The sequence below is a fragment of the Pungitius pungitius genome, chromosome 1 (genome assembly GCF_949316345.1).
Source record: "Pungitius pungitius chromosome 1, fPunPun2.1, whole genome shotgun sequence".
Taxonomy (NCBI): Eukaryota; Metazoa; Chordata; class Actinopteri; order Perciformes; family Gasterosteidae; genus Pungitius; species Pungitius pungitius.
This window is the reverse complement of record NC_084900.1, coordinates 19228018-19238201: the sequence shown is the minus strand read 5'-3', so window position 1 is coordinate 19238201 and position 10184 is coordinate 19228018. Positions and strand designations below refer to the sequence as shown.

Below are 10184 nucleotides of genomic sequence, written 5' to 3'. Positions count from 1 at the left end.
TCAGGTGAACTTGTCTGATCAGTGGCTGTGTTTCTCTTATGAGGAGGTGAGTTTGAGTCATCCACAGGGACAGCTGTAGGTCTGCAGTCTGTGTTTGGGAGACCATTGTTCAGGTTGACTGTGTTCACGTCGTAGAACTCCACAGGCTTCAACTCATAGGTACATGAGGACTGTGTGTCCATCATTCTGTGGGACTTCTTGAGCCTGTCAATCATGTCACTGAGACGTGAGAATGTCACCATGACAGCAGTACCTGGTGTGCGTGAACCGGCTGGTAGGGGCAAACCTCTGGCTGTTCTGGAGTGTGGGTCAAAGAAACCATATCTGCCTGACTTGGTTCTGAACACTGCGATACACAAGAGTCTCATCAACAGCAGAGCGTACTTCACATCTGATAACAAGCAGCTGAGTCCTGACTCCAGGTCCAGAAAGCTATCCACAGCTCCAGGTAAAGGTTCTCCTAATGTGCCGTACCTTGAAAGCTGAGTCATGTCGGCATAGTGTGTAGCGCTGCGTGCAGGAACTTCATCAGTGAGCTCATCGGTAGTCAGAAAGATGTGATTAGTGACTTGTTTCCTGGTCTCTCTATACATCATGTTACCTTTATCCAAAACATGGTCCAGGTCTGCTCTTGTGATGTTTTCATTCTCATGAAGGAATGCAAGAAAGGTCAGTGAGTTACAGGTGCACTGCCGATTTCTGGATCTGCCGTATCTGATGGAAGCCTGGCTGTGGGATGCACGCACATGTTGTTCAGAAGGCTGATCTGCAGGGTCTACACACTCTGCATTAGAAGGTCCTGCTACACATGGATCATCACAGTTTGTTCCTCTTTCTCCAGCATCTGATACCTGTGGTTCACATGACTCATTACTTTGACCTATAAGGTTCACCTGCATGGCATTAGAAGGTCCTGCTACACATGGATCATCACTGTGCTTTCCTCTTTTCACAACATCTGCATAAGATAGCGGTGGTGGACATGAAGCGTCAGGCTGACCTTCCTGTTCCACACGTTTACACTCTGGAGACATCTTTACCTCTGCACTGCTCTCAGGCCCAACGCATACTGCTCCTTCAGTAGTTGTTGCACAGTGAGTGTCATTGGAACGCTGCCAGCGCAGGCTCTGAGCTTGTGACCTCTTACTTTTCCTTGGCATTGTTGTCGTTTCAAAAACCACAAATGTTGTACAAAACCAAGATATTAAATGAAATTTAGTAAAATATGACCTTAAACGAACCAGGATTTGAAGATGGATTAAACCGGTTTGCTGCGATTAAACAAAAACTAATAATGCTAATATGAATGAAAAATAAACTGTTTGGGGTTACACTTTTCAAAAAATGAATAAATAACCTAACACTTAAAGAGATCAATATATTAGTGTTACACAAATGTTTTGAACGTCAAATTCAGTGACAGCAACCTCAAGGATATTCCGGATTCTTTTGAGGTTTTAATCTAAAACCAAATTATCCAATTGTTTGCCTTATTACAATATATGAGGCTCTGGACAAAGCACTTCTAAGATTTAAATACTGCAATCGGGTCTCAGTATGTCTGTCTATGTTAATGAAGTACCATGTACTAAAGTGACCGATTGTATTTAATATGCAATAGATATTGCTTACCAAAACCTTGATTTATCTGTGAAAATAAATATTCAATGTAAAAACTGAAGTTTACCACAAACACACAACTTGGAACTGGTTAATTAAACTGAAAGGCGCGGTCAGATTCAAATGGCTCAATTTACTTGTAGAAATGATCCTAATACTTTACTAAGCTATTGTTTATATTCAGGAGCAGATGTTATAGGAGTGTGATGGCTGATGAATGCTTCTGAAGAACGTTGGATCAGCAGCAAACAGCCACACCTGATGAATCCAATTCAGTATTAACAGGTTAAACAACAAAACACTGATATACACAATGTAAGTTTATAAGAAAAATATGTTTAATTAGGTATAATGCATGTAGCAGTATGAGGTTTCCTTGTACGTAGACCAATCAAGTTAACAACAGTGTTAAGTGTGAAAATATATCGGTTCACCAAGAAAACCTCTTAAGTACAAACCAACAGAAGTCCACAGCAACAGAGATCAGGAGCAAATAACGCTTCTCTGTAATATGGATTTGTAATAGTTCCTATGTATATTGACCAGAGTGCAGTTGTCTTAAATTATGTTTATTCCTTGCACTTTTGTAAATAGTATATCAGGAAATCTACCAGACTAGATTATAAAGTGTAATTTCTTTTCACAATCCAATTATCCAATTCTTTGTATCAAAGTGTAGTTCAATTACAACAAAAATATTTGTGCTTGTGTTTTTTTAGCTTCTGAATTAACTTTTCAATTCTTTCTTTAGGCCAATTTTGTTAATCTCATTAATAGTAAATTTCAAATGCTTTGTCAAATTAGTAAAAAGAGTAATAGCGTTGTATAAATATATGAGTTGATAGGAGATGGAAAGAGGTGAGAGTGAGAGAAGAGAATCTCTCAGATCATTCAAAAAGGTAGATCAGGTACCAATAACCCGGGTGAGAGTATTCAGAGGAGAGACAGAGAGCGTGAGAGTGGAGACTCTCAGAGTTCTGTTCAGACAGACAGGTATCAATGACCTTAGGCAACCAAAAATTGGGTTTCAGAGTTCAGGTTTCAAAATTCAGGTTTCAAAATTCAGGTTTCAAAATATCAGTTCAGTATACAGATAGAGTGGGATAGAAGAGGGATACAAAGATAGAGTTTCCAAAATCAAAGACAGAGAGGTAGATTTGACAGGAAAGCTAGAGTAATCATATTGTAGACAGAGTGGATACAAGGTATAGGATAGACAGAGAGCCAATGGGATAGAGGAGAGATGCTGGACAACAGGACACCTGCAAGACACACAAAAAAAACATCCGTTAGACAATCTTTAGTTGGCAAATAATGCTGGCAGGCACTTATTATATTGAGTGTTGATTTAAATCAATAATGAACTATTCTCCTGGTAAATGTTGACAAAGGGACATCAAAACTGTAGCAAGTTAAAGCTGTTGGTTGTACATCGAGAACTGTCAACGATGATTCCTGAGCCGATGGTGGGCTTCCGTGACAGGGGATGCTGTAGGTGCACACATTGTAAACCCCTGAGACAAATTTATGATTTTGGGCTTAAAAGAATTGATATTAATTATTAATATTTTGTTATGCTCTGACTGTGAACCAAGCACAACCTGTAACATAATACAGTGTTCTCCCCTACTATTATAACATTATATATGTTAAAAATATGTCACCAGAGTAGCAACAGCCCTCAAATCTCTGGAGAAGACACAGCTGACAAAGCCGGGCTACGCTGCTAACGTACGCGCCGAATATAAAACCAAGAGGTTGAGCAACACACACATGCTGCTCATACAAACAATGCTGCTCGGCCATCTGTGATTCATTACAACTTCACTAAATGTTTTAAGAAAGTACATTCAGTTGTCAGTCATAACTGAAAACTTAATGTAAAATGTGTCCGAGGAGTCACCAACACTAGTAGGCTGCAGTTAGAGACAGGAAAGAGGAGGCAGAAAGAATGAGAACTAAATGAGGGTTTTCAAGACTATTATTATGATGGGAAGGCATTCTAAACTGTAAACCAATAAAAGATCAGTTTACTTACAGTAATATCTGAATGAATGTGTGAGCTTACACTTTAGAGTCACCAAAGAGTCACCAGCCGCAATAGTCTTCCGTTCTAGATAGAAAAGAGAAGTTGGGAGGAGTAAGAGGAGGGTGACGGATGAAGAGAGGGTGAGAAAAGGTAGACATTTTTAGTTCAGTTTATTTAACATGCAAGTACTTTCAAGTGAAACAATGCATTTCTTTATTGATCATTTCTGTCTCATTGAAAAGTCGAAGTTTTCACCAAAGTTAAAATATATATTGCAGTGTCGCGGTTTTGTGGCAATACTGACTGACGTCAACAAGACAACATTATATATTCTTTCCATATGTGTTAATGCCTCTTAGGGACTGAAATGGCTCTATAGTATGGTACATACAGTCAGAGCCGGGGCAATTAGTTTGGTAGCAGCAAAGTATGAAATTAAAGAAAGAAATGTAAAACTCTAATTCCACCTTCTCAATATTTATATTTATTAATTACTTTATTCCTTAAAAAAATAAAGACATTTGAGGAAATTATCTTGCAATATATCTGGACGATTAAAAACTCATCCCATTTCAAACAAAAATGAACTATTCAAATTTTTAAGAAACAAAAATATAACTTCAAAAATGATGTGGCAGCCATCCATAAAATATGATGCAAATGTTGAATAAATTGAAAATATCTACGTCATTTGCAGTATAGTTATGTAGTCTATTAGATATTTCTGTTGCATTATTTTTAACTTACCACACACAATGCAGATAAGGAGGATGCTCTGTTGTCTAAGAGAGGAAACAATATGACACACTGACATTAAGAAGGTTCTATCTTTCAGCCTTTAAACAAAACACCTTAGAAAATGATATATTACATACATAGAGAAGTAGATAACTGCTGTTCCATATTACCGACATAATGAGGAATGAAGTGTAATTCAATCTCAGTCATATATTAAGGTAATGTTGTTGTGGACAACGTTTTTATGACCTTAAAAGAAATAGACTACATACATACAGCTGGTAAATAAACATATGGCGGAAAAACGCATCAACTAAATTAACTTGTTCTTATAAAGTCAAGCATTAGCTTGAACTGGTCTCCAGCAGTCTACCACAGCCAATAAAGTTGACGTTTTACATAGATTTGCATTTTACATGTCCCAGCTTGGTAATATGTAATGTCAATTTATTGAGTTGACGTGATAAACTAACGTTAGTTAATTATGTTTCTCAAAAGCAACAAACTACTTTAAATGGAATTGACATCGGATTTGTTAATAGAAGAGTGAAACAGTCCCGTGGTTACCACATGCTAACTTCTACGTAATGCTAAAAGTAGCATTACGGTTAGAGCGGACGTGGCTATTTCATCAGTTGGCTGACTAGTTTGGCAGCGAGCAAAGTAACGCTAACCAGCTAACTCATAACTAATGCCTGGCAAACTAGTCAACTCAAACTGATAAAATCATTGCTATTTTAACCAATCTCCAATTAACTTTACTTTAATTATTATATTATAAAACGGGTAGAATAGATTCAGCGTTCTAATTGGTTGAGAGTGAGTCATGGGGTGTACATTATTGAGCTCTGTACAGTTCTTGTTCACATAGACCAGCGTTCCATATCACTCAAAACTATGAGCCCGGGGCTTAGTGGTACTTACCGGTCAAGACTTCAGAGGAAATTGACGGAGATCCGTTGAATGTGACGTGGAATTTGATAGATGCATTCAGGAACATTCGGAAAGTCATAAATCCGGGTATCGATAGAAAACTGTGCCACACAAACCTCATAGCTTAATTCATCAGCTATCTTAATTCATTTTATTAAATCCATAGATGTCCTTTAAGATCATTTGTATCATCACCAAGATACTGTAAAACAAGCTGATAAATTGACAAAAAGATATGGTCTTGATTAGGTAATGTTTTCCTAAGGCATTATATGAATTCACTAATGTTTTTTTTAGTACATAATCCGTGACATGTTTTGTTAATATCACCATCAACACTATTAACCTGCTATCACCCGCTGATCAACAACTAAATACGCAAAAAAGAAGAATGTTATAGTTGTAATTGTGGTACTTGTGGTACTAGTGGTACTAGCAGTAGAAGAAGTAAGTACTAGTTTCACTAGTATTTGAAAGCAATTGTGGTGTACCTATTGTTGAGGCACAGATAATCATTGAGGCTTTTATTTTGAAATAATGGAATTGGGTGGGGGGGGGGGTTTGGGAGACAGAATGTTTGTTATTCAAAGCAAATGGACTTGGTAAAAAAGATTTGTACAGCGCTCTTCTAGTCTTCTGACCACTCAAAGCACCTTAACACTACATAACATCATTCACCCATTCACACAGCAATGACAGGACCTACCATACACAGTGGCACCTGCCCAACCAGTAACTAACATTCACACACACTGTAGTCACAGCTAGAGGAACAATGCTGGGATTAAGCGTCTTGCCCAAGGACACATTGACATGCAGGTTAGCCGGGCCTGGGATCAGACCGCCAACCCTCTGATTGGAGGACGGCCGCCCGCGCTCCCCACTCACCCACAGTCGCCCTAAGCTAAGAAAACTAAAGTTATTAATTGATGGGCCTCATCAAACATTACAGTAAGAATTCCCTCCATTGGGTTGAAATACTAGTACTAGTAATATTAGTATTAGTAATAATACCAGTTGAAATACTCGAAGTACTACTAGAAGTACTAGAAATATTAGTAGTGGTTGTAGTACTATTTGAAAGAGCAATACGTATTCAACAAAACAGCTCTATCCTAAGCTGCATGGCTAAATTACAGATAATCATTGCAGCTTTTATTTTGAAATGATGGTATTGGGCGAGTGAGTGGGGGGGTGGGGGGTTGAGAGACAGTATATATTATTTAATAGGCCTCAAACATTACAGTAAGAATTCCCTGCATTGGGTTGAAATACTAGTAGTACTAGTAATATTAAAAGTAATTTAGTAATAATACCAGTTAAAATACTAGAAGTACTACTAGAAGTACTAGTAGTGGTTGTACTATTTGAAAGCGCAATAAGTATTCAACAAAACAGCTGAATCCTAAGCTTCATGTTTAAATAACATAATCATTGCAGCTTTTATTTTGAAATGATGGTATTGGGTGGGTGGGTGGGGGGGTTGAGAGACAGAATATATTAATAGGCCTCATCAAACATTACAGTAAGAACTCCCTCCATGGGGGTTAATATACTAGTAGTGCTAGTAATATTAGTAGTAGTAAGTAATTTTAGTAATAATACCAGTTGAAATACTAGAAGTACTAGAAATATTAGTAAAAGCTAATATTGGTTGTAGTACTATTTGAAAGCGCAATAAGTATTCAACGAAACAGCTGAATCCTAAGCTTCATGTTTAAATAACATAATCATTGCAGCTTTTATTTTGAAAAGATGGTATTGGGTGAGTGGGTGGGGGGGTGGGGGGGTTGAGAGACAGTATATATTATTTAATAGGCCTCATCAAACATTACAGTAAGAACTCCCTCCATGGGGGTTTGAAATGATGAGAGAAGGAGGTCATGTCAGGCTGCACTAATCAGCTAATTAGGATCAGCTATGAGTCACAGAAAGAGCCCCAGCTCGTTGGCACGGCAACGGAGCAGCTGCACTTAGCTCACAGAGAGTTACTGAGAACCCACACCTCAAACAAATGCTTCCTGGAGCAAAACTATTTGGAGTAGCCAAAAAATAATTACATTTTGAGAGACACAAGACTCTACCGAACGTTTGAGTGTAGTTTTTATGTCTCTATGTGTTTTAAAACTGCTCTACCAGCAGTTTACAAAACATGGACCCTCTCTTGTCTTCCGACTTTGCCCGCACTCTAGCGCTCACTCTAAATTCGAAAAGGACCCCAAAACTAGTGAAACATAATGAGTGGTTATGAAAAAACTATAATAGATATCAACAAGCTGTTTTTTTTAGGAAATTGTTAAGACTTGTGTCAACATTTTAAAGTTTAAATGGTGTCTCTAGCTGAAAGATTGGAAAAGCTGAAAAAGTTGAAAGTTGAAGAAGTTTTAAGAGGATTTGAAAATTTAATCCATTGGAAATCATGTTAAAAAAGGTTGATGTTTTTAATTTATATTAATTCAATTATAAAAGCTAAAAAGGTGAAAAGTCATAGCCCCCCTCTCCTGAAGGAGCTGAACATTTTAAAATTTGAATGGTCTGAATAGCTGAAAGTGTGAAGGAGTTGAAAGGTGCGGCGGAAGAAATAGAAGAATAACTAGAAAATGCATTTCCTGCTGAAAATGCGTTGGAATGCAAAAAGCTGAAGTTAATTTCAAAAAGTTGCTTAAAGTACAGAAATGAAACAAGCTGAAATTATTCTAAATATTGCTGAAAGAATAGAAAAAGCTGAAATACATTTTAAAATGGCTGAAAATACAGAAATGAGTAAAGCTGAAATGAACTTGAAACAATTGCAAAAAAACTGAAATGGGAGAAGCTTCTATGAATTTGAAATCACAGAAATAATAAAAGCTGGAATTAATTTCAAAAAGTTGCTTAAAATGCAACAAGCTGAAATTATTCTAAACATTGCTGAAAGAATAGAAAAAGCTGAAATACATAAATGAGAAAAGCTGAAATGAACTTGAAATCACAGAAATAATAAAAGCTGAAATTATTCTAAACATTGCTGAAATAAAAAAGGCTGAAATACATTTAAAAATTGCTGAAAATACAGAAATGAGAAAAGCTGAAACGAACTTGAAAGAATTGGAAAAAACAGAAATGGGGGAAGCTTCTATGAATTTGACAAAATACAGAACTAATAAAAGCTTAAATTACTTCTAAACATTGCTGAATCTTTTTCATTCAAACTTAATGAACTTGTACACCACGTTGCTAGTCTTCTGACAACTCAAAGCGCTTTAATACTAGATGACATCTCTCACCCATTAATACACTGATGACACAACCTACCATACACAGTGGCACCTGCCCATGTGCACAGAATAAACAAGACAGGAGAAGATCCTGGCAACAAGTCAAAATAAAATATAAAAACATTTTGCATGGTTGGTGAGTGCCTCAAAAGTTTGCAAATAGTGTAGAAATTACTGAAAGCTTCGTGGCGGTCCCATCAAAAACGCCCCTGGATACTTCCGGATAAGTTAACCGTCATGTCTTGATGATGTCATAAAGATGCGCGGTTTTGTGAAATAAACATGGACGCATACAGCGCCAATGACTAATACAAGTACTACGTGTTTCACTTGGACAATTAAATGTTAGTGGACACACACAAATACTACAGCCCCCATCTCGATTACAATTGTTCACTCCTCAGTGCGCAGTTTCGCCCACCAGCGGACCCCCTCCTCCCCCCTAACCCCGGCTGGTCCACCGTAACTTTTGACGTGCTTATTAACTGACGGACCTTCTTGCGGTCCGATGAAGGTTATTAATAGTATATTAAGTTGACGCTTTGTTGCGTAAAATAAAGACCAAACGATCTCCTGTCATTCGCGTAAGAAAACAAACTCACGTATCTGCAGTTCAATCACCGAAGGAACAACGTCACGCCACTCCCCGTAACTTTTGACGTGCTTATTAACCTACGGACCTTCTTGCGGTCCGCGAAAAGGTTATTAATAGTATCACTCGCGTAAAAAAATAAACTCACGTGCCTGCAGCTTAATGACAACACCGAAGGAACAACGTCACAACCACGGTTTAAGTCTCCAGCGGGGAGTAGCCTCGTTAGCAGTTTAGCTAGCTAGCAATCTAGTACTTATGGCTCTCACATGTCTCAAATATCTTACGGTCCAGCCTCCACATTACTTACGGTCTGCTCATCCCGGGTCTCCGTCCCAACTCACGACACGCACGTCCACACGTACCGTTATCTAACCACGGTTAAACCTGCACGTCCCTGAGCTACGTCTTTATGGCCATAGATCAACAGCTGATCGCTAATTAGCTCACGGCGAAGAGAGTGAAGAGATTTAGACAAAATCCACACCTCAAACAAATGCTTCCTGGAGCAAAACTATTTGGAGTAGCCAAAAAATAATGACATTTTGAGAGACACAAGACTCTACCGAACGTTTGAGTGTAGTTTGTATGTCTCTATGTGTTTTAAAACTGCTCAAACAGCCGTTTACAAAAAGTGTACCGGCTGTGTTTTTTTTTTTTTAAATGTTGGCAGATTTGTATGGAAGCGTATGGGGCTCGGGGCAGACTTTGTCTCACAATCAGGCTCCTCACGCAAAAAGTAAATAACTCTGACATTCCAAACTTATACGAGTCCAACCAGCACAAGCACGGCTAATGTTTTCTTTTTAAATGAAGGCTGAAAAGTGAATATTGTGGCCGTAAAGATAAAAGTGCCTCTTTTTTTTTTACTGAATCCTCACACGGCGCTCACTCTAAATCGCGGGACAATCCGGAAAACTCCACTCTAAATTCGAAAGAAACCCCAAAACTAATGAAACATAATTAGTGTTTATGAAAAAACTATAATAGATATCAACAAGCTGTTTTTTTTATA

At 37.9% G+C, this 10184-nt stretch overlaps 1 long non-coding RNA gene across 2 annotated transcripts; it reads right to left on the bottom strand.

The window, feature by feature from the left end:
* Positions 1-1936: 1936 nt before the first annotated feature.
* LOC134129872 (uncharacterized) lies at positions 1937-5836 on the bottom strand. 2 transcript variants are annotated; one of them, XR_009956607.1, is made up of 4 exons: positions 5312-5836; positions 4397-4431; positions 3689-3733; positions 1937-2882 (listed from the first exon to the last, which is right to left on the bottom strand). It is a non-coding gene; the product is annotated as an uncharacterized LOC134129872 (long non-coding RNA). The 2 variants fall into 2 exon arrangements; XR_009956606.1 differs by lacking the exon at positions 5312-5836 and having other exon boundaries at positions 4397-5205.
* Positions 5837-10184: the final 4348 nt, after the last annotated feature.